Source organism: Monopterus albus, unplaced genomic scaffold (assembly GCF_001952655.1).
Source record: "Monopterus albus unplaced genomic scaffold, M_albus_1.0 scaffold38.1, whole genome shotgun sequence".
Lineage (NCBI taxonomy): Eukaryota > Metazoa > Chordata > Actinopteri > Synbranchiformes > Synbranchidae > Monopterus > Monopterus albus.
In genome coordinates, this window is record NW_018127918.1 from 3,820,768 (window position 1) to 3,845,356 (window position 24,589).

Here is a 24,589-nt window from a genome sequence, read left to right on the forward strand (position 1 = left end):
TTCACAGCTCCGCTGTGTCATCATCAGAGGCAGCAGTTTGTTGTAGCATTTTCTCTAATATTTTAGCAACGGTTGATTTATTATTCAATTTGACAATGACCTGCTAGTGATATAACTATAATGTAAATGATGCAAGCTTAACATTAGAAATGAAGACACTCACTAGCAGCCCTTATTTTCAAAGATGCACCCGATGGTCATCTAAGTGCAAAATTGTGCAGGTTATCAAGTTTGTTCAAAGTGATGCCAGAACATGTCCAGGCAGTTCTATAATCAGCTGTTTCAAACCGCTGCCTTTCTAAATGTCATCATGCACATCACGACTCTGTCGGGGTGTCTCAGCAGTTTAAGACAGTCTTATTCTTACTAATTCATACACTATTCCCCCACTGCACTCAGTCTCCACATCTCCACCTCCCATCACTCAACCGGGCTATGCTGCTAATTCTGTAACACTGCTTCACTCTTTCTTTTTTAGCTTGTCATGACAAGCATATATATATTGTTTTAAGCATATGCACTGAATAATGAAATGGTTTCATCTACTATAACTGAGTGCTGAAGTGGTCTAAGTTAGTTTTGCAAAAGGCTACATGACTACAAGAAACAACTGGTGACCTGTCCAGGGTGTACCCCGCCTCCAGCCCGCAGCCGGCTGCGATTGGCTCCAGCCCCCCGTGACCCCGTTTGGGACTAAGCGGTATAGAAAATGGATGGACAGACTACAGGAAACCTGCAACTACTACTACTGTACTCTAAATAAATTCAAATATTACAGAATCAAAGGCACAGCACCACAAGGACCTGCTGAAGGTTGGTGACTGCCATCCTGTAAAAAAATAGCTTTATATGTAGTTTGTGCCAGTGAGTTATTACGACCGGTAATTACGTGTTATAATTTGGTGACCTCTAGGGACCCTAGTAATTATGACATGAGCAAAGGCAGAAGTTAAGAGAGGTGGTAGTAGTATATAGAGCCATAAAGTATGCATCACGAGTGTTGGAGGGAATGTCTGGCTACAGAAAACATAGGTGGTGTTAAACTCCATTGTAATAAGTGTTTTACACCTAACCAAGTAGTTTTGTTCCTAAACCTAGCAAAGGAGATTGGAGGACAAAATGCAATGGAACTTCAACAGTTTCATAATCCTAATGACAGGTTTATGACAGTTTCCATGATGAGAGTTCTGGTATGCTGTCGTGTTTATGGCTGTTTCCATGATGAAAGCAAAGCTTGTGCAATTTATTTGATTATTAGTGTTGGCAGAGTTCTTGCAATTCCACCTGCCGAAATATGAGGAATATTTCAAAAGATAGATCATAATAGATTTGAGGATGTGTTGGAAGTTTATTTGGCAAACATGAATAGTCAAAAAGAGGAACTTTTGTTTAAACTGTCAGTGTTTATTATCAAATATTATAAAATAAAACCTTAGCTATAAGGAGAAAGACATGTCTATCATGCAGTTCTGAGCAACTAAGGATGTGGCTGCTGTATATTCACACACATTTTCTTCTCTTGAAAAAGCAAATTAGGAACACCCTGTCAAAGTGGAAGTCTCTCTGTGGCGGGTAGAAATCCCACGGTCACTACCACCTAAAATGATTAGCTGTAAACGGGGGCCTGCTGATCTTGGTCATTCTCTAAAGTCGGCAGCAGCATATTGTTATTCACATAGTGTGTTCAATTGAAGAAGTTGTCATAGCAACCAGTAGATCTGTTGTCGCTGATGTTCATTGAGACTGTGTGTGTGGTGAGGCTGATGTCTAATTATTAGAGCTGTTGACCTCGGGAGCTTGTCATCCAAACCACTGATGACACACTGAATCACAACAATGCTGTATCGGTTTTCTTTTCTTCCGGCTTCCCATAGCGTTCACAGTATATCACCGACTACATTGGGATCATTAATTCTTGAATAGGAAGATTTCATAGAAGGAGAATAGAAACCTGTTTGTCTTCTGCCTCAAGCAAAAATTGCATGATCTAAATACTAAATTCCTAAAAAAAAAGTACACTAGTGGAGAGTTTGTCTTGCATAAATTTGCATTCCAAAATGTTTGTGCTTGGTTCATAATCTTTAAATGAGCCACTTATCTAGAAAGCATTGCCAAACAGATTGCTTTTGTGAGGTTTTTTTTTATTTATGTTTGCAGCAATTAGCAGTGACTCACAGAGGTGCAAGTCTGTTGGGTGTAGTTGGTAGGTGCATGAAGAAAACAGTTTTAAGGATTGACACTGAGCTGCTGTTTGGACCCGTGTATATTTTATAAAGTTACATGTATAGTTGCTCTAAAAACTTAAATTTGAAAAATAGAAAATGTTGCTAAAAGTGGGGAATAAGACATATTCATCAAGCAACTTCATATGGTTTACAGCAACGTGTAGGAGTAACCTTTAAAGTGAGTCCTTAGCTGGCCTGCCCACAACTTTATTGCGGCTCATTCCCCCTCGCTCTTAACTGTGTTTTCAGCCACAGCAGGCAGCTATTAGAACTAGTGGGTGAACGAAGTGGAGCATTTAGCAGGTAGAGAGAGAGATTTCCCCCAGGAGTTGGTAGAGGGTCAAAACAAGGATACAACAGTGAATAGTGGAACTCTATTCACCATGTGGACACAAACAGAGCTGCACATGAATGATGTTTCTAGTTAACTGCTGGATGTGTAAAATATGAAAGTAAAAAAAACAAACGAAAGTGCAACAGTTCAAGAAAAGTCTCAACTGATTTTTAAATGGCGGTTAAGACAATGCAAAAATCACTTATGCACTTCAGTTCACGCCTTCCTCCCTGAGGACGTACAGTAGGTGTGAAACTATGCCGCACTCCGGGTGCAATTCTTCTGTATTCCCTCATGACACCATGTGGGCTTTGAAAGTGATGCCTGCATGACACGGCCCACTTCTCCCCAATTGTTTTCTGAAACATAAAAATAGCAAAATGGGCCTACAGTTGCTGCTTCCCCTTGCCCCTGAAATCGTGCAGTCTTGGGGGAGGGAAGGTCCTTAAGTGAGCTTTAAGGACATTTTTAGTTATGTTTAACAATGTAAATTGAAAATAGTCAACATTAATGATTTAAATGCTGTACTACACTTTTGTGTGCATTCACCTCATTGTTTTTATGTGCAATAATAATTTAAAGATCTGCTGATGGAAAGCTCCATCACTGATACTGGAGCAAACAAGCCTGGAGGGCTGAAGCTTAAATATTCTAACATTAACATATAATCTTTAGTTTGGGTGTGCAATCACAACATGGACAGATGGCAATGCTTACTTGAATAACCACCAGTCAGCATGGAATCCTCTTCTACTCTGTTGAGAATAGGCAACACAAATAGAGCAAGTTGAACCAAGCACTGAGACCCATTATAACTCTTTTAAACATCACAAAACTAAAATATAGGCGCCTACGTATGTAGGCTGATTAAAGTTTGAATTATAGATGACTGGATCTTGCATCTTGATCATATGTGTGCACCCAAACAGTCATAGCCATAGAACAGAGGGTCATGACTGTATGCCAGGGTCGTAATTTATTTCCATTGTTCTTACAGTGCAACATGAAACTTATCTTAAGTTGTTTTACTACTAAGCGAAGGTGGAACAGAAAAACTAAGCCTACAGTATGTGCATATACAGCAGCCACGGTAGACTAATTTAAACTAGTTTATCAAGTGTGATCGAGTTCTGTTGCCCCATCTGAGGTTGGAATGGTGAGCAACACCCTCTATGATGTGCTGTCTGCATATTGTAGGCACGCTTGTAGAAAGGCATAAACCTCAAGGGGCTTTTCACTGCTTTACCAAGGCACGCTTGTAGAAAGACATAAACCTCAAGGGGCTTTTCACTGCTTAAACAAAATTTAATTTCTTTTTCAAACAGATGAGTTAAAATTCCCTAGTGGCCACTAGCGGTGCCTGTTGGGTAAACATAAATATGCATCACTCTAGCCAATTGAAGAAATTTCTTCTAACGGTGTCATGTTTCTCATGAGAGCAGTCTCTAAACTTCCCAGAAAGAGATGCTAAAGCAAGTTTGTGTTTGCTTCATTTCATACTCGTGCAAGATGGGAATATGCACCATGGCATTTTTAGAACATAGCCAGTAAATTGAGCTCGTGAACAGATATGATACATCCACAGTATGCTTTTTTTGATATACTCATGACCTTTCTTGTGTTAAATTCAGTCACCAAAAGCTGTGTTTCAGCTACACATTGGTCAGTGGTTTGTGACTGACATCCAGCAGGGACTTATTGAAACACAGGGCTCTGCAAAAGGACATCTGGTCTGATCAGGTTAAATTTTTGTTTTCTTATGAATAAAAACAGCAAATTGAACCTGTACACTATGATGTTTTTGTAATTGCATGAAAGGGATCAGGAGCACTGTGATGGAGGTGGTGATGGGGCACAGTGGTTAAAAAGCAAACAACATAAAAGCGGAATCAGTACCTTGATGAACTAATAATTGAGATGTTCCCATATGGAGTAATTTTAGGGTGTTAGGAGGTTTAATGGACTATCATAAATGTTGGCGTCTTGGCCGCAGGCTATGGCTCATAAGCTATCGGCAAGCTCTCCAATGACTGGATCAATGAGGAACAAGGCAGCGCAAGCCCATTAGTGTGCCTCTGCTGTTTCAAGCTACTGTGAAACTTACTAGACTCACACACATGGTTCATGAATGGCAAGCTTTATTCTTTGTCAGGTGAATCAATAGCCACTGATTTGATATCAAAACTGCACTGATCATCATCCATCCAAACAGCACACAGACTCACCCTCACACACCTTCCATCCTTTGCAGTTTCAAGCCTAAAGATGGCAGCATGCGTAAAACCATTTGCATGAGCAGTGGATCATGGCTGTTTCTGAATGCAGATATTCCAGACTCCATGTTTTCAAAACCTTGTCTGATTACAAGTTGAAGAGATGCACTTTGATACTGTGAATTTCAGTTCTTACAGTGAGGATCCAGTAACAAAAGGTGTCATTTTAAGGAGAACACAAGCGAAAAACTTTTCTCCTGTGACTGACAAAATGATCTGAAATTTAAAATACCAAGCTATTACTTGAAGAGCTCTTAGGCTTGCTTTTTACCCTTGTAATGTATGATCTTCATTCTAATTCATTAAAAAGCCTGAACTTTAACAACCTAACCAATCTCAGGTGTGAAATTGATAGATGGACATGGACATTTGCACAGCTTTGCTACTCGTTTTTATTCTGAACCAAATGAATATCTTGCACAGTAGTTGTTTGATCCAGATAGATGGAGTAATTGCATTTCTTCACTACATTACAGATTAGTTCCTTCACTGATGAGAATGTTTTCTAAAGCTAATGAAATTTAATCTTATGACCCCTGGAAAGAATCAGTAGATGAAAATATGTATTTTACAGAGGTGGTCTGCTAAATGGCCAGTGTGATTATAGCCTACACGAGCAAAAACTAGCCTAATTGGTCATCGACTAGGCTGAATTGCTGGCCGACAACTAGCATGCCAGAGGACATTATCTAGGCTTTAACATTGGCGTAGACTTCTAAAATTTGCCACCACTGCCAATATATGGCAAATTTCATTTTAATTAATGTTAACATATTTGCATGACCTGTCATTTTCCAGCACTATTTCAAAGATGGTACAGTACTGTATGGCAAATATCACTGAATGTTGCCACACTTGCTACAGAGAGCTACAGCTACAAACTACAGTTCTCATGATTGCTTTGCATTACAGTAATACACATACATCACTTATTTGCTAGACTCTTCTGACTTTGTCCAGTATATTCAGTATAAGGATGCACAAACACAAGCTACAGCAAGGTGTTAATCCCTGTTGTTTGGCTGGTACTGTAGCCCAGGAGACTTAGCGGGTCACAGTCACCAATCAGTTCCAGACAGAAGGTTCAGCTGGACAGAGTCCAGTTGGCAACAGAAATTGTGCTGAGAGCAGGAACGGTGCATTCTGGATGATGGACAGTAAAACAAAGGATGAAATCATAATGAGTCTCTGATTACCAGTAATTGTATGTAACCAAATGTCTCCATTAGGTTACATAGATTGATTTATTTATTTTTTTTTAATCCAGTGTCAAGTGTACAAAAGTATGAAGACTTGATTGATTTATTTTTTTTAATCCAATGTCAAGTGTACAAAAGTATGAAGACTTGTAGCATACCTTTTTTATTTTATGAAAATTATATAAAAATTGAGTGAAGTGTCGCAAGTGGAAAAATCTCTTTTAAATGGAAATGTTCAGATCCACATTTTAAATTTTTATTTAATGCATAAAATAGAAATCTGTTGTATACGTTGGAGTATTCTATAAATGTCAGTTTAATTTATTTTGATGATGTTTATATTTTCACATATCTGAGTCTGTGTCTGGAACTTATCTGCGCCATTCACACTTAACAGTTCTGACAGGATATGTATTTATGCCTTTTAATGGCAGGTACTTCACATATATAGCAAGTCAGCAATGCATTTTCCAAAGGTTCAGGTGCTGCATCAGTCAGGTTGCCCCCTTTTCTGTGTGCCTGTGCCAAATAGTTCCCACTCCTATGACCAAGTTACCCTGAAAATGCCGAAACACAGAATGGCCATATTTGTGCCATGGTCTATAGGAGGCAGTTTGACAGAAACTTTGTGAGAACTCTCAAAAGTTATTCTTTTTCAGTTAGTAAACATGCCTGCATGTGTAGTGTTGCCTGCTGTCAAAAAGACGAGCAGTTTTATATCCTTATCTACAGTAGTCTGACAAAAGCAGAAACTTTTATCAGCATCAACTTAAAAGTGCTTATGCACAGTAAATTGTGCCAGTTGAAGAGAAATGTATCAAGTTAATTTAAAATTGATTCTGTAGTACTTGTAACTAAAACAATTTGCATCTTTCAGTCCTTGGTCCTGACTTTACTCCAAGATCCTTTGTTGTGGGAGGGAGTGGTTAGCCTGTCGTCTCACAGCAAGGAGGTTCCAGGTTCCACAGCCCACTGTGGCCATTATCTGTTTGGGCTTACTCTGGGTACTCTACCTTCCTCACACAGTCCTAAAACACGCAGTTTAGGTTTAAAATTCTAAATTTTTCTGTAGGGTTGTATCTGCTGTAACAACTGTGCCAAATCAAATATGCGGATCTAGTGAGTCTGCTGTGGCGACCCCTAGTGGGGAACAGCTCAAGGGAAAACAATCTTTTGTTATTGTTTTCTGTGGTATTGAATGGCTTTCTGATACAGCACCTGTCAGCACTTCTGATATTGGTAATAGGAAGTAGTACTTTGATATAATAATCTGAACTTGAGTGTTCACCCACTGGCATTTTCCTGTACTCTGTCATACTTACTTTTATGGAGTTAGTTCAGTGCCCATCAAGTCCAGTTCCTGAATAAATGTACTTTGCTCTGCCTGTGACAGCATCTCATAATATGGCCTTCCCTTATATACTTTTGGCTTCAAAACCTAACTAGTTCCTCTGCCTATACACTAATTCTGCACATTACATCAATATATCCGCCTGTCAAAGCAAAGGCTGTGCTGCAAATGTGGGCAGTATTGACTCTGTCTGTACCTCACACATTTTTCTCTCTCTCTCTGAATATGGAACAGCCAGGATCAATATTTTTCCATTAGCAGCAGCATGGAGATTGGGTGACTGCATGGTCACAGATGGGTGAGTCGCAAAACAATAGGCAGTGGCTACAGCCACTTAGTTAATTACAAGATATTTGGTTTAATTCCCCCCTAAGGACCACAACAGTGAAAGCTGGGCTGACATCTCTTTGACTAACTGAAATACTGCCTCTGTGAACAACCTGATTTAACATTCCAGCAAGAATGGATTGGATTTCAGCTGTTCAGTGGACTTTTATTATATTTTGATTTCAGTGAGCCACAATAATATTAAAAGACAGTGAATGTTGGGCAACAGAAAAGAAAACAATTGTGGTAATAAAATCTTTCCCTTACACACCCGACTAAGCATAAAGGCAGATACAGACAGTTGTTGCATTTTTGAGCTACGCTATGGTGACTGGTTGTGATCAAAACACAAGTAAAATACAGGTGAAATTTTTAAAAAGATAAGAGCAAACAATAAAAGAAATGGATAGGAATTTACTCCAGAGACAGAGTGGTGGGTCCCCCAACATCTTAAACATGCATAACCTTTACATCGTGACTCAAATAGAAAATATTTGCTCCTGCTGTCTTCGTGGCTTAACTGATTTATCAACTTCACAGAACTACACAAACACACAATTCTGAAAAAGTTTATAGGTGCGACTACAACATTTCTGCAGTTCATCATAATAAACTTTATTATAATTGTGCATAGAAATCTGTTTAGCTTTTTAGTGGGCTACTGGCAGTTTTCACCTAAATAAGGCAGTGGTGAGGATTTCTTTCCTTAGTTTTTTATTTTTGCAATAATCTAACACAAGAAACCCTGTGTGCATGTAACCATAGCCTCAGGAGTTGAGGAATAGTTTTTGATGGAGTACACTTCAAGATTGTGGTGCATGGTTTTTGGCACAGCATGAGAACCAGAAACTGCAGAGGCACACTTGCTTTTGAGTTTATACTCAATGTAAGTCTTAGAAAGCATTCTACTGAAATTGTCGTTATTGTTGGTGGTGGTCATCTTTTTGAGCTACATGACCAACTGGTCATGCTTTTCTTCAAAAGTTTTGGTTTGATTTGAAATTATTTTATAGCTTTTGGTAATGAATAGCACATAGCAGAAAATAAATGTGTGGTCTCTTGAAGGCCACACACATACAAGGATAAACCCTACTTTATATGCACTGTATGTAAAGACAGGACCCAGAGGAGTAGCCAAATACACAAGAGATGAACAACCGGCACCGTGAAATAAGCAAACCCATTGTAAGTGTCAATATTAATCCAAAGGCGATCCCATAGAGGCATGCATCAACCTTTTTCTTTACTGGAGTATTTAGAGCTGCAGCAATGTTCACAGTGGCAGCTGCATATCTGGTATATTAGATGTGTATCCTCATAAAAAATTTAGATGGTATTTGAGTTGTTGAACCAAACAGTCCCCCCGAGGCTTTGGGTCTAAATGCTCTGACCAATGCACATTATTGGAGAAATGTTTCCACAACACACTTTCAGCACAGTTTAAAATGTATTCATTTGATTCTAGACCTGTTTTTCATAAATATTTACCAGTGTCTTCTCAACCATTTCATTGTTAAGATCCCTCTGCTGAAATGTGGGAAGATTTAAAGAATCAATACTTATAATTTGAAGGCTTAAAGAGTCAATAGAGGAAGTAGTATTAGAAAGAACCTGCTTGATTGACAGTGTTATGGAGTTCATGGTCTTCCTGCAATAATTCAAAGTAATTTATAATGTGTGATAAGTATCTTAGGTGTTGCACAGAATATGTTACCTTATCCATTATTATTGGCAAGTAATCCCTGTTATTTGACTTTTTAATCTGCATCAAAAGCTTGCATTGAGGGGATAAGGAGCAAATTGGAGTCTTAATGAGGCAGCCTGATTTGAAATACACAATAAGACTACAGAGCTGGATAACAGGGATTCCAGGCTTTTCACTGTTCATTGTCCATCAACAGCTTTGTATAATACAAAAGTACTTGTCATTAGGACAAAAGGAGAAAATGCCAATCCACGTTATCCAGCTTGTTCCTTGAGGAATTTTTTTGTGTGTTTGGAGGGGGAGGGCAAGGGGTTCTTGAAGAGAGATAATCTGATTAGTAATGTGATATGTTGCCAGAGGGAAGAAGGAAGCAGTGAGGCCTTTTGAGGATAGAAAGTAGTGCGCATCTCTCCTCTCGTCTCTTGAAAAAGGAGGACACCCCATTTAACTAAGTAAGTGGTGTGTTATTGGAATGGCACAGTTTTGCTATTTGTCCTTAGGAAGGTTCATAATTTCTATTTCTGTATACTCCACAGGGCAGCAGGGATTGGCACGTCAGACATGTTCTGTCTTTAAATGAATATTTATAAGGTAATAGTAAACTGTCATCAGATTGGTAAACTGTAAAATCATAGTCCACAGAACCTCCAACATTTAGTAGTTTTATATTGATGTCAAGCATAAACAATGTTTTCTCCATCTATAGCAAGCATCAAAAACAACACACACAGAAGACTGTCACTTTTATAAAGACCTCGAGGCAGTAAGCAGCAGAAAGTGAGTACTGTACATGCGCTTGATGCCCTCTTAGAGTTATGAGTTGGTTTTTTTTCCTCCCCTCGCTTTACTGAAAGATGCTGCTTGTTCATTTTAAGCAGCAGTAAAACTTTGATATCTACAGGCAACTTTGAGGCAGTCAGTTATTTAATCTTATTTATCATGCTTGCCCAGCAACAGAGGAAGCTGACAGGACAACAGCACTTTAATCCTGTCCTATGCGAACTAATAAGATGTAGCTGAAATCTTCAACATGTCAACTGTTTTTGTCCTGGATGTTATCAGCTCTGCACACAAGGGCTGCACTACATGCAATATGTTCTGCTTTTTATTTTATCTGCAAGAGAGTGACTGGTTGTGCAGTATAGCTCAGATGATCAAGTGGGACAATCAGTAATATGGTATCATACATAAAAATCTGTCACCACAAATATAATTCACCGTAATTACTATTATATTTTATCCATGGCAGCTGTCTATTTTCTCATAGGTGGTTCTTCTGACTTTTTTTTATAGCAACCCACTCTCCCTCCCATTTTTCTTCATCTTTCTATCCTCTTTCTCTCCCCCCTTTCATGCAGGGAGTCCATCAGTGCCGAGAGCGGCACGGACCCCTGAAGCCTTTCTCCCCAAACTGCAGTTCATAACTAAGTCTGCACTAAGCACCATTCTCTTCTCATGCACTGAGGGCAGGTCCTAGCTAGTGACTGGCTTAACACATGCTCAACAGATGTCTCTAAAGTTGTCGGGTCTATGCTTTCATTCGCGCAAACTGAGAAACCTTTGTTATGGTAACGCTTCCTTATAGCAGCTGATTGATCCCATCCTCTTTCCTGTATTGTCTTGTTACCGAACCAGACACAACCCAGGCATCAAATTTCCATTTCAGATAACTACAGGTGCTACATCTGTGTTTTCGACAATTAAGCACCAAGCTGACCACATCGGCTCACAGACTTTGAGATTAGCACTGAGCGAAGAGAATGCTTTAAAGGGTAATTAAAACTGCGTGAGGAAAGTTGGAAGAAAGCAGTCAAAAAGTTATAGTTCCCCCATGTCTCCATCTCAGTTTATGCAGAATTTCTAACACATTGCCATACTAATATACAGTACATTTCTCCCCACTTTTTATGATGATAAAGACATTTTCAAACAGTTGTTTAGATAGTGCATTTGCTGTTTGAAAGGTGAGGATTTATTTATACAGTACAAGCATCACTTATTTCCCCCTAGTCCCCTGGTACTGGTAGACAGTGCCAGTGAAAAAGTCTGGATGTCTTCTCAGAGGCAGTGTGCTGATGCAAATGCATGCTGGCATTTGCTGACAATGGGGAAAAAGAAAAATCAGTTTGTAATATTGGCTTGATGAGCCAGCCTGGGGGAAAAAAGGGGGAGCACTTGCAGGCTGGATTCACCAGTGCAAGCTGTGACTGCACACACTGTTCATCACCCTGGAGAAGCATGATTATCTCCCTTTTAGTCATCTTCTCCCCTCAGGTCTCAATTAAAGTTTGTTGCTGAAATGAGCACAAATGAGTGCCCAACCGTTTTATCAAGCTGAATTTCAGTGACATGGGGCCAGATGTGTAAACGATGCATACACACAAAAACAATGTGTTTGCATTTTCCCACACAAACTGAAATGTAATATGTGGGAGGAATGTTCACACCTCACACATACTTAGAACCACGCGCGCACATGGGTTGAGTAAGTGTGATATGGAAATGAAAAATAAGGTGAGACAGCCCATTTTAGACAGCTTGTGCTGTTTTTAGCTGTTTACATCTATTTCAGTTCATAAATTTTATTTTTAAACACTGCATTGAATTTTGTTTCTTTTGCTTTTGACATTTTTCAGTTTTTCATTTTTGACTTTCTTGTAAATTGTTCTGTGAAGTGTTGATATTACTTACATTAATTCACTTTGATTAATGATGACTGAGACATCACTAACCTAACAATAAACCTTTACAGGTGTGTGAACAAATTACAATGCTATTTAAATATCTGTAGCTGTGCATAATGGTTGTGTGTAAGGATGGTTGTTCTGGCATTACTGCAGGATCTTGACAGTGCGGCAAATCACTGTTTCAATTTCACACTCACTGAAATTGTGCTTTTTTAGCATTGATTTGTCTAGTAATTCAAGCTGTTTTTCTGTGCAAGTGATTTAAGGGCATGTCAACATCTATATTTTAAAAGTGGGAGTGAAAAAGAAGATTGTGTGCCCATTTCTATAAAATTTGAGATTTATAAAACAGCATACTATGCTGTACTTCTTAAATCTGATGAAAACCATGCATATGTTCACTTCAGTCTCGATGTGTACACACAGTTTTAGTCATGAATCTACACAGTTTTATGCATCTGGCCTCTGGTGTGTAAAAAATACACTATGGCTTACAGAAATGCCCTATACACAAACCATTTCACTGGTACTGTGAACAAAAATGTTTGCCATTTAAGTCTATTCTACACACCCTGACTTTTTAAAAGGATTCATTAAATGGTATCTATTTAAACAAATCGAAATTTTGCTGAAGCCTCACTGGAACACTGTCAAAGCCAACACAGCTCCCTAGGTCCCACTTTGGCAACCATTGCTCTAGCAGATGAAAATACCAAGTTAATACCACCATGTGTTAAATTTTAGTTCTGGAAGATTCTTTTCTTCTTGCAAACATCTGTTGTCCTAATACCCACATATTATAAAAAGAGATCCTCTTAATTAGAAACAAACGGTTTATGAAATCTCGGGGGCAGGCTCCTTTAATTTAGTCTGTGAGGTCAATGGACCCTAATCCCAAAGATGGGAACAGGCTCTCACTGAGCCGAAAAGGTACCTGGGTGTGTGGGTGTGTGTGTGTGTGTGTGTGTGTGTTTTCTGTAGTTGTGTATATTTCCCACCATTTATTTTTCAAAGTGGGTTGGATCATCTTTGTTTCCTGGTGTGTAGAACACATGGAGTTCCTGTGAGGTGTGTTTATTTGCTTTATCTGGTGCCCCGCAAAATTCCAAGGTCTCTTTTGCCTTATTCACTGTTTATCTTGGTTCAGTGCTTCAGGTCAGTCATAATATACCGGTACTCACTTTCAGACATCCCTTCTGTTCTTCTGTTCCAATTGTGAACAGAAACCCATGGCTGCCTATAAATTTTGGTGGCTTGTAGGTAGGAAGTAGTCAGGGTGTCAAGGGTTGAAGAAGGGTTAGTTCTGGTCACTCATAACCAACAACTGTTCAAATCTGTCATATCCCCTTTATTATATCTGTTTCACACTGGAATATAGTTACTGAAGTTATGTTAAAGCTGTTTATGGTACCTCATAATCAGCAGTGAGTATGCTTTACAGTGAGAGCTGGACTGTTAGCTTCTCATTTGATTTTGCATTGCTTTATGAGTACTTTATGTAACAAAGAGAGTCAAACAGCAAAGGTTTGCTTTGGTGGCTTTCAGCTGTTTCTGATGGTCTTCACCTTGTGATCATGTGTTAAGAGGCTGTATGTGAACTTTGGCATAATACTGAACAAGGACATAAGTGACAGCCATCTATTAATATTAGGCCAAAACCGGTCACAGTTGTCAGCCCCTAAAGTTGGCAAGCTAGCATATAAAATATATTCAGTATTCAATCACGCTCAGCACACTTATCATTTAAATGCATAGTTTGTTTTTTTTATCAAAACTGTGCTCACTAGGAAAGTATTGGAAAACCCAAGCTAATGCTGGCTTCAGTAAAAGAGAAAAACCTTGTTCCACTGAATAATTGGAAGCCTTTCGGTCAGGGCGATGTGGTATGACATTAGCTAAACTCACATTACCAAATTTCCATTTATGACTGCTCCTCTAAGCAGAATTTTGGATGGAAACCAGCAGCTGCACTTGCCAGCTTTGCACACTTGTGGCCCCACATGGCAGTGAAAAAAAAAAAAATTCTGTAGCCGAAAATGCTGTAAGTTGACATCAGTTACTATAACTGCACACTCACAGGCAATGTGTAATTTTAGATACCACAAGATGTCAAAATCAGAAGATAGACTAAGGACCAGTCCAGTTCTTACTGCAGTGCTTAGCCACTGTTGATTAGAGGGCACTGTGTATCACTTTCATTATGGATGGGAAAGTAACTCTGCTGACTCAAAGATTCTTTGGTGCAAGTCCACAGTGTGACTCAGGGTGATAAAACAGGTGTGTTCTTCATCAAGTCATTATTTTCAGTTGATTCATTACTAAGCTGAGATCTCTGTGTTTAAAAATATCATCCATGATTCTGGTGAAAGACTGCAGCGGCTTTTAAACGAGCCTGCAACTCCTTTCAGTTAGGGTTGCGACAGACTTTATAAACACACATTACCATGGCCATGATGCTAGCGAATGTGGCAAGAGCTGAGAGCAGTAGAGATATGCTAGAATCCAGTGTGTTGAACATAGCAAACAGTTTACCCACCTGTCCAGCAGGAAATGAGAAACCTATGTGTAAGTCACCATGTATTTTAAATCTCAGAGTGCTCTCACTGGAAAGCAGCATCTGAGTTTACACAGGTCTTCGACCTGGTCATAGTCCTAACCCTAACCTTCTTCTTTTCGGTTGTTTAGCTGATTAGGTTGTAATTGTAAATTGCTATTTTTTTTCAGCCATGTCACCCAAAATCTTCTGGACTCTAGCATACCAGGTATACTAGTCACTCCTACCCCCCTGTGCACAAGCAAGAGCACTCCTTGTGTCAATTAACCGTAATTACCCGTCCCAGATCTGTATACAAATGCATTAGGTATTCTGAGCACCCACACTGGATGGACAAAATGAGAACCTTGAGGAATTTTAAGTATGTATATATATTTTTTACCCTGGTGGCCACACTTCCACATTTGTGCAAAAAACCTAAGACAGCCCCAAGGCTACTACTTTGAAACCCTTATAAAATTATATTCCACTTTAAAGTACCTACATTCTGATTGTAATTAGTGTGGTCCTATTTTGTCTTAGATGGAATGCCTTAGATCATGACAAAAGTTCATTCACTTCCTTTTCTCAGTTCATTCATATTCTTTTGGAGTTTTACAAGAAATTAATCTCCACTTTCCTGCTACAAAGACAAATAAATCATTCATGCCACTTAACTCTTTAGATTCCAGTCATAATATTGTCAGTCTGAGTCTGGACTGAGTTCTCAGAAAACTAGAAAAACATTCAGGGAAACACTATCATATTTTCTTGTCCTTGTGCTACTTCCTAAGGTGTTTTGAGAACGCATGAGAAAATTTAGAAGCTCTTTAGGGCTTGGAAGCCAGGGTAGTATTGTGATTTTGACTAGCTTATTCAGATTTACTTTTGCACATATATTGAATTTGTAAAACTTTTTCTTTTTTTGCAAGCAGCACTTGCAGTGAAGGGCTACAACTTGCATGCAGCCTCTCAAGCAAAAGGAACCAATACTCTGTGAGGCCATAAAAGAACTGGAGAAATTTCATCCGGAATGCCTCTACCTCACTTACAATTTCCCCCTTTCTCGTTTATGCTGTGTTGACTTTTCCAGTCTTAGAGGAAAAATTAGTGCACTCTGGAAATCTGAGGACTCCATGTGGTTAATGCAAGTGGTCAGACCTTTCAGACCAAGCCAGGACTCTCATCATTCTGTTATGTGCATTTGCATAAGCAAAGCCTGTTTGAAGCATTAGAGTGCTGGGGTTAATAATTATCTTCATAACATTACCTCACACAATTATCACAAAGTTTTAAGGTAATTTGCATAACCTCTTGTTATATTTTACTTAATCATCAGAAGGTAAATCTCATGGTAATAGTAATGGTAATTTTTACAGTACAAGCATTGTATTACTGTTCAATAATTAAGTACTTGTATCATGTCTCTTGTATCAGAGAGAGAGAGAGAATCTTAAACTTACATCTGTGACATTTTATTCACCCAAGGTTTTTTAGATTTCTTTAAAACCAAACAGCCCTGGTTCCCCTCTGTCCTCAGTAGGCTGTTTCACAATACATTAACATAAAAATGTACATTATTCATGGGAACCTATTCTGATTGGCTGGAGGTAATGAACGAATTATTCCTTTGAGTAATGGCTGCAACTGGAAAAGCAAGATAGTAGGGATGCTATGTATAAACCACAATATTAAAGAATAAGGCCAGTCAGTTTCTATATTAATAGTATTTTCAGCAAGCGCCATACAGAGACTAAAACCAACAATGATTTGCCTCTACTCACAGTTAATGTCTGTCACCTGTCAGTCCTGGATTACCGTGTTCATCTGTGTGATAGATTTCTGTTGTTCAAAAACAATTTAAAAACACATCAGTGAAACACTTTTGTACTGGGTGACCCATTTTTTCATGACGAAACCCCTGATTTGACTATGTTGCCCAGAAGTTTCTGTGTAGCATGATATCCTGAAGTTAGAATGAATCAGTCAACTGCACATGCGCAAGATCTTGTTGGAAGTTCTTTGCTTTTTTTGCATTCTGCTAGCTCCTCATGCTCAGGTCTGAGGTTTGCTAATGAAGACTTATGCCTCCCACTGCATTGGTGTATTTCACTAATGCATATTTCATCATTTTTGAACAATAGTGGAGGTTTACATGCACAGATGAACAAGTTAATCCAGGACTGACACCCTGACGGACATCAACAATGAGTAAAGGCAGTTAATTGTAGGCTCTTGTTTTTGTATGGGGAATATTGAAAATATTGTTAATAGAGAAAATGACCATCCTTATACTTTAAGAAGAGGAACCTGTTTTTTGTTTCGTTTTGTTTTCCATCATATCAGGTCTTTGTTCAAAGCACATTAATATCCAGACTAGACTACCCCAGTGGCACAGACTATATCTTGAAATGATTTGTAATTAGGTTATGTGTCCCTTTATTTATAAAGCAAAGCTATAAATAAAGTGAGGCCAGTGAGATAGCTACATGCCACACAATAAACTTCTCAAAGCATAGATTTGTTCACTTCAACATATACTTTATTCAAATGCTGTTTCTCATAACTGTGCATAGAATAACCTTTCTTTTAACTAAAAAGTAATGAAGCACTGCCCTTCTGTGCGGCCAACCCCTTCAATCATTTGAAACTCAAAGGGGGCTAAGAGACTGCCAGCGGATGTTAGTATTTGCCACTATAGGTCAGAAGCTCCCTTTACTCCAGTTGTGCCCACTTATACAACCATGAAATCATTATGAAGCCATCAAATGGGGGGAGCATAAACTTTGCAGCAGCAATTGAAGGGGGGAAAACAGCTCTGTCTACCTCCAAAATAAATTTACTAATACTAACCACTGCCATGCGTTTCTTTATTACTTTTCCATCTTTGTTGATTTTTGCATCAATATCTATACATAATTTTGTAAATTTGCAGTTAGGACAGTTGTCTCATTTGTGACTTATTTTAGTAGAAAAGATGTCTGACTGCATGTGAGTGCATTTTTGCTAAAGACAAAAGTTGTCTTGGTTTAGGCACAAAGGGTTGGGTCCTTGCGTCTCAAGCTACCAGCAAATGTGTGTAACACACAGTGATGAAGTGAAACAACATTTTAATAAGCTCTGGGGTGAAAAATAGTGAACATGTCATTTAAATCAGCTTGAGCATTTTTGTAATCTTTTGTTGTCCCTATTTTTTTTTTCTTCCAGAAAAGAACAGCTTCCATTTGCAATGCAATCTACGGTTTGTGCAGTACATCATTTCACTGGTCCTTGTGTTGCTGGCTGATATTGCTGTGTTTAAATCCCAACATCTTGCCTTGACAACATCATATCAGATATACGTATATTATACAGTCATTGACCGAGTATGTTACTCCCAGCCTCACTTTGTCCTTCATGGCAGCACCCTTCCTTAAGCTCTAATTTATTTGTTGTTCACTTGTCACTTTTGTTCAACATCAACCATGCATTTTACCACTAGCAATAGCTCATCCCTTTAGCATTACTTAAATAAGATGCTAGCTGAGGACAGTAAAGGATGAAATGCTTTTAAGAATAAAATAGGGGCTATTTTGCCGTTAAATGTGGACAATATAAAATGAATTAAAGCATGTTCTCAGATAAACAAAAGCGGAAGATCTGGGAGCAAGGAACGACCCAAAGACTACCCTTTCTGACGGCATAGGACAGAAGATCCAGGATTATCCAAAATTAAAAGGGATCATCCTACGAAGGAGTGGAGTGAGCCTACTCATTAGATTAATTGATTTTAGTTGACATATTGGCATGACGATTATGACTCTAGGGGTGTGTCGCCAAAACCTGACTTTCTAACGACTTCTTCCTGTCTTGACTTGATGCAGCTGTTTTGAATTGCTTACTGATTTGTGACTGGACCTCGGTTTATGTGTGACCGGTCCCTGCAGGGTTGCGATTCTATACATGGTTGGAATGTGATTCCCATTGTAGCCCTGGCTTGTTAACAACCCCAAGCATTGTATGTGGGAGCCTGTTGGAATGCTGTATATACTGTATCCCCCCACGAGAAGCAGTGATTTGCTGTATTTTACTGCAGAGGCGGACTGATATTCTGAACATTCAACCAATGGACCAAACACACTACAATGGTTGATGGCCATTGTTATGCTTAAATGTTCAGACCTTTTTCAGAGAGAGAGACTGACTGATTGAATGGTTATGGTCAGCATTATATAGAGTTTCTCAAATTGACAAAGACATAAACCCACTGAAAGGAAATTCCACATATTCTATGAATGTTTTGTGAGTAGAACATGTAGCCCTAATTTGTCCCTGCTAATACAGAATCATTTAGAAATATAAATTATAGCATCCAATAAACATTCAGTAGATAATTTCTATTAGTTCTTGGAATACTGGAGTCCATGTCAGGTATTGTGTTGGCTTAATTTTGACTGGGTTAGAAATTTTCACCCAGTGTTAATATGATATAGTTTATGCTTCAAAGCAGACTTGGAACATTATACACAATACAGCTTATACAGTATGATGTGTGAGAAGTGTTTTTCCTGTAACTCCAATCTTCTTAATTTGAATTTGAGGGTAAAATCTGGGTTTATGCTGTTTAAAAATATTTGAATGACAAATAGGAAATGTTTGTAGCTTGTCTAGATAAATTTTACCATCTGCTATAAATCTTCAAGCATTCTGCCTAAACAAAAGTCTCTGCAGTGTGAATACAATACTTTAGCCAATCAGACATTGGTTTATGTGTGAATATGGTTTTGTAAACAGATCAACATCTAATGGCGACACAAATCAAATGATGCTTGAATGGGGGCGTATTACCTATAGATACTAGACGCCTTATCAGGCAACAGGAGATGGGGGGTGTGGCTGTACTTGTATTGGGGGACTTAGAATATAACTTGGATTTTTACTAAAATACTTGAAAACAGCATAGCAATCTTCCAGGTTTCTGTCAGGAGAAGTTATTGCTAAATAAATCATTATAAATATCAGTGACACCTCAAAGCTTGTGGCTTTCCAGTGATCTCCTCTCTATCTTGTGTGGGCAGTTAGATGGTGTTTTATAACCTCACAGAAGAATTGATTAGTCATCTTTTAAGTCAATCCCTTATAGACCACTTCTTTCTGCAGAAATACTTACTCTCCTCTGTTACACAGCTGCTATTGACACTGAGGAAACTGCTTCTTTGTGAATAATGCATTTTAACGAATAGAGCCCTTCAACACTACTTTTATTAAAGGATTTCCCCTGTGCTTTGGTTTTTAGGCTGTGATAATCACTTAATATGCATGCCGTAGGACAAGCCAGGAGTACAGCGATCACAGAATATTAGTCTTTGAATTAATGAGTTTATAGTCATAAAGCGTTCATTCTTCTGGCTTTATGTCTTGTGTGTACAGCTGAATATGATATTGTGGTGCTACATACAATATTCTGCTATAATAGGAATTAGTTTGTAAAATTTTTGCAAGTAAAAGCAAGTAAAATAAATAAAATGAATAAAATGACTGAATAAAAAAAGCAAGTGAAATGGTCTAAGTGGACCCTTTAAGAAAGTAATAAACCTGGCTGTTTTTTGACAGCATCCATGAGAGAATAACACATCCTCATCATGACAGGAAGCTACTTCTCTCTTCCCAGTCTGTCATGAAGGCCATTTTCTCATTTTGATGGTGACGAGGCCCGGCAGGGGTGAAGAGCAGAGATGTACTGTCGATTCACCCAGGCAATGCTTGTGATAGCCTTAAGAATGTTGTGTTGACATCCACATCACACCCACCCTTCACAGTCTGGCTGATGCTCAGTTGTTATTTATCTTTTATAACCATATGAATAGAAAAGAGGTTTCTCCAAATCAGAAACATTCTTAATTTGATCAGCCTTCCCTTTTATTTGGGGTACTAAGGATATTTTGACATCTGTATAAACTGTAGGAATTCTGACAAGATCAGCCAGCCTCTAATGTAACCATCTGTGATTGTTACAATCAATCAATTCACATTTTTACAATGAAGAGGTGTAATGGCAGCAATTTATTGCAAATGAAACTGAAGTGTGTTGAAGTTGTGTTTAAAATGGCAAAGTGAGCAAGTGTTGGTACTGTATATGACCGGTGTGTTGGTTGCATTCACAGAAGACTCTCAAGTATAGAGACACTCGGCCAATCCTGATCGTTTCTCACTCCTCGATGGACCCGGAAGCCATTTCAATCCACCATCTTGAAGGACGTCTTAAAGCTCTTATTCCTTCTCAGAAGAGTGAGGTTGCCTGGAGGAGCCATGAGAGAGGATATATGAGACCATCTGTTGCAGAAGTGTTTTATGGACTGACACATCCCTTTAATTGAAAGTCTGTTGGTGATTGGATGCTTCAGATCAAGGATCAGAGGGATGGATGTCTCTAAAAATGTTCCTCAATCCCTCTCTACTCGCTTTTTTCTTTGCATCTTTTCCTCCAATTTTGCTTGGGTCAAGGAAACTTTGAGGCACTTAAGTAAATTGGAATTTGCCTGCTGTTTTTGGTCATATGAGTGTATACTCACTACTTCAGTAACTCTAGCCTCAAACTGATTCATCAATGAGCAGCTAAGAAAGAGGGCTATGCATGGATTAAGCATGGACTGGAAATTAATAAGAAATGCACAGCTCAGTGGACTCTCATGACATTACATAATTTTAAACTGCCAACAGAGACTTTGCTGAAGGTATTTTATGTTAGAGGCTGTGAGAGAAGTGCATTTTATTTAGTTTGAATATTTAGCCAAATTGACACTTCAAGGCAGTATTGATCTGAATGTTGTTGCACACTTTCAACAGCACCCAACATTCCCTGTCCACTTGAAAAGCCAGTCTTTGCCTGTATAATTAGTTGTTGCAGTGCTTTATGGTCCCTGAATGGGTCTGTGACCCATTGCATAAATTCCAGTATCCCTTAGAGGAAGGGAAAGTGAAGAAGAAACTTAATGACTTCAGTTGAAAACTCTTCATCAGTGTGTTCATTAGTGCAGTGGGTATTGCTCTGCTGCTTTGACTGTACTGTTGCCACTGGTGTTGGGACTTTTGGCATAAACATGGTTCCTCCCTTAGTACTTTGTGTCTAGCTGCCGGTTGTTAGCTTCATCACAATGCAGTGATAGAAGCTGTACTTGAAAACATGTTAGCCCTCTCCCATGCTATCAGGCTGTTCTTTAGAATTGTGTGGCTTGGTGAAAGCATATAGTACACTCATGCTGTCATACAGCTGTTTGCTTGTTGTGTTACACAGCCCTCCTGTATTAAATCGGTGGTAGTTCACATATTGGTGACATTTATCTTATTTTAGGTTTTACTGAATTACCTGAGTCAAGCACACAGCATATCATGTATTCAGCACTAGTTTCAGTTTTTTCCTGTCAAAGTAACTAAAACAGAAGAACACTAAACACTTTCCCAGGAGGACTGTGAGACTAAGCTGAGCAGTGCCCTGCTCTTTGAACACCACTAATGGTAGTAAAGTGTTATTAGGCAGCATGTCTCACATTGCACATCACAATCAGAAAAATATTCCCTTTAGCAGAATCCCAGTACATCCCACTTTAACAAGGCTTAAAGGACTTTCACTGTACTGCTTTAAAAGGTAATCAAATTTCTTGTAATATAATGAATGAATATAGAACACCAAATATTTTATACTGTAGTTTCAATCGGAAAAGTACTGTATCATAATTGTTTTCTGCATTTCATCTGGGAACAATTATTATGCACAATTTCAAAAGGTCACTAACAGTGGAAAAGCTTTTAATGCTGGATGTACAATAGTACAAATGCTTCTACTACATGCCATCAGCTGCAATACTTCATTATGCAGTACAAACAGACTAAAGCTAGTTATATCGTTGGAACGTTTAGCGAATTGCTGAAATTGAATGAGATATTCTCCTCTTCCTGCATCAGCTTTTGTGATCCAGGTCATTCAGTGCTCTGAGTTGATTAAAGTCCAGATACACTTTCCTTTTCCACCCTCTCTCTGGCTGCATACAATTTTTTTTTTTTTTTTTACAACAATTGGAAGACCTGTACTCCAACTGTGGCTGTACAATGACCTGAAAACCACAAATTTCTTTGAGTTTCACAGTGCTGAGAAACCAAACCCATACCACAGTTTTAGGGACCATAAGAAAACATACTTAGATGTGTAATTCTGTCATCATAAAATCAAGCTGAGGCCTTAAAGCTCTGCCTTTTGACACAAGTTATTGTACATTAGTTGGCTTCCAAAATTAGGTTTCATATTCTTTGATTGAATGCATGCACTTTATTTTTTATAACTGAAGCTAGAAATCTTTTTTTTCTCTATTAGTATTTTATATTTAGGTTCCACAATCACAAATGAATAAGCATTCTGACAAATGTAATGGTGTCTTTGTCATTCCGTTCTCATAAATGTATGCAGAAATGCAGGAAATGACTCTATTTTTAAAAGTTCTGACAGAGGGCCTCCAGAATCCACTTGTGAATCAAACTTGCCATTCAGTTGGTGCTGTTTTTAAATTATTGGCTCAAAGCATAGCCACCTAACAGTGTAAGTGAATCAAATCAGCAGATAATCAGACATATTGGACAGGACAGGACTCCTGCCATTCTTCATTTAGCCAAAGACAGCCTATGCTAATTTGACATCATGTCATTTATCATAAACATATGTACACTGACTGGTGCAAGACAACATAATGACTTTATCAGCAAGTCCTCATCTGTGACCAATACACCAAAAGCAAAAGTATGCTTTCTCTATTTTCTGCACACAGATTACAGCTTGTAATACAAACAACCTCGATTAGTTAATCAGAACCATGATTTACCAGTGAAGTGCATGTCACTGCTCGAGTGTAATATCTCCTGACACTATCGCTATGAAAATAAGAAGTCCATCACTGCCGTATGCCTTTGGTTGTCTAAGCAAAGCTGCAACATTAGGTTGATGGAAATGGCTTTACGCTGAAAATTCACAATGGAAGGGAGAAAGTGCTTGTTTGCTGTACAACACCCAGTCAAAGGAAATACTCCACCCAATCTTGCAATCATACAAATGAGATTTTCAGTCTGAGAGATGGGATTGTGGAGCTTGAAACCATTTGTCATCTTTGTATTTTTACTTTTTCTCTTCAGAGCTATTTGTTAAATTGCAAAGGAAGTTGGTCATGCAGTAAAAAAAAAGGTGATGATGGCCGCTTCCTCTAAGCAGTGAGCTTTCAGCAGATTAGAAAAAGCAGTGCACTGATAAAGAGACAGTATCTTTATTCAGCAGTGACTGTAGCCGAGCTCTTCTGCGTGTCCTTAAGGCTTGTTGTTAAGGATCTTGGAGCAAAGGTGTTGCTTCTTTCTTTCTTGTATTTCTTTCTTTCTCCATCTGTTCAGTGGTGGTGACTATTTTTGCTCACACCAAGTGCCTTGTTTTTTCTTGTTGTGTTCAGCCCAAACAAACCACTGCTGCAGCTGCCAGAGATATTAAGCATATCCTTTCTTGTGCAGCAAAGCAGTTTTCACCAGGAGGCTCCCTGTGACTTCACAAAGCTCTTATAATCTGGCTATATGTGGAGTTCTATGAGCTGCCAACATAGATTAACAAAACAGACATTTATTCAAATGTGGGTAGAGCCCTGGGCTCATTACTGATCAAAGAACAAATGTATGATGATTCACGATCCCACATATGGACACAAACAATTACACAAGACGTTTTGTTCTGTTCCAGATTGTGAGTTTGATATTTGGGGTTTTGGTGAACATATAATTTGCAGCACAGTTCACTGCTCCGCTATTGTTCTTGTTCAAATTTTGTTCACATTCAGAGCTTTACAGCAGGTCTGCCAGTTATTGTTAATATGGGAAGGGTACAGTAAATGTGAAGTGCTTCAGATTTGGAGCAGATCTGCAAACAACACTGACCATTGCTCTTACTGTTTGC

The 24,589-nt window shown here is 38.6% G+C and overlaps 1 protein-coding gene and 1 long non-coding RNA gene across 13 annotated transcripts in view; both read left to right on the forward strand.

The window, feature by feature from the left end:
- The window catches only part of LOC109959160 (uncharacterized), an 18,758-nt gene extending 8,610 nt beyond the window's left edge, over positions 1-10,148 (forward strand). Inside the window, exons 2-4 of the long non-coding RNA XR_002274780.1 lie at positions 9,772-9,866; positions 9,951-10,005; positions 10,121-10,148. This is a non-coding gene — a long non-coding RNA (uncharacterized LOC109959160). The remainder of the gene's footprint in view (positions 1-9,771; positions 9,867-9,950; positions 10,006-10,120) is intronic.
- ncam1a (neural cell adhesion molecule 1a) overlaps positions 1-24,589 on the forward strand; it is a 217,988-nt gene that overhangs the window by 72,856 nt on the left and 120,543 nt on the right. The gene's annotated exons all lie outside the window — the stretch shown is intronic.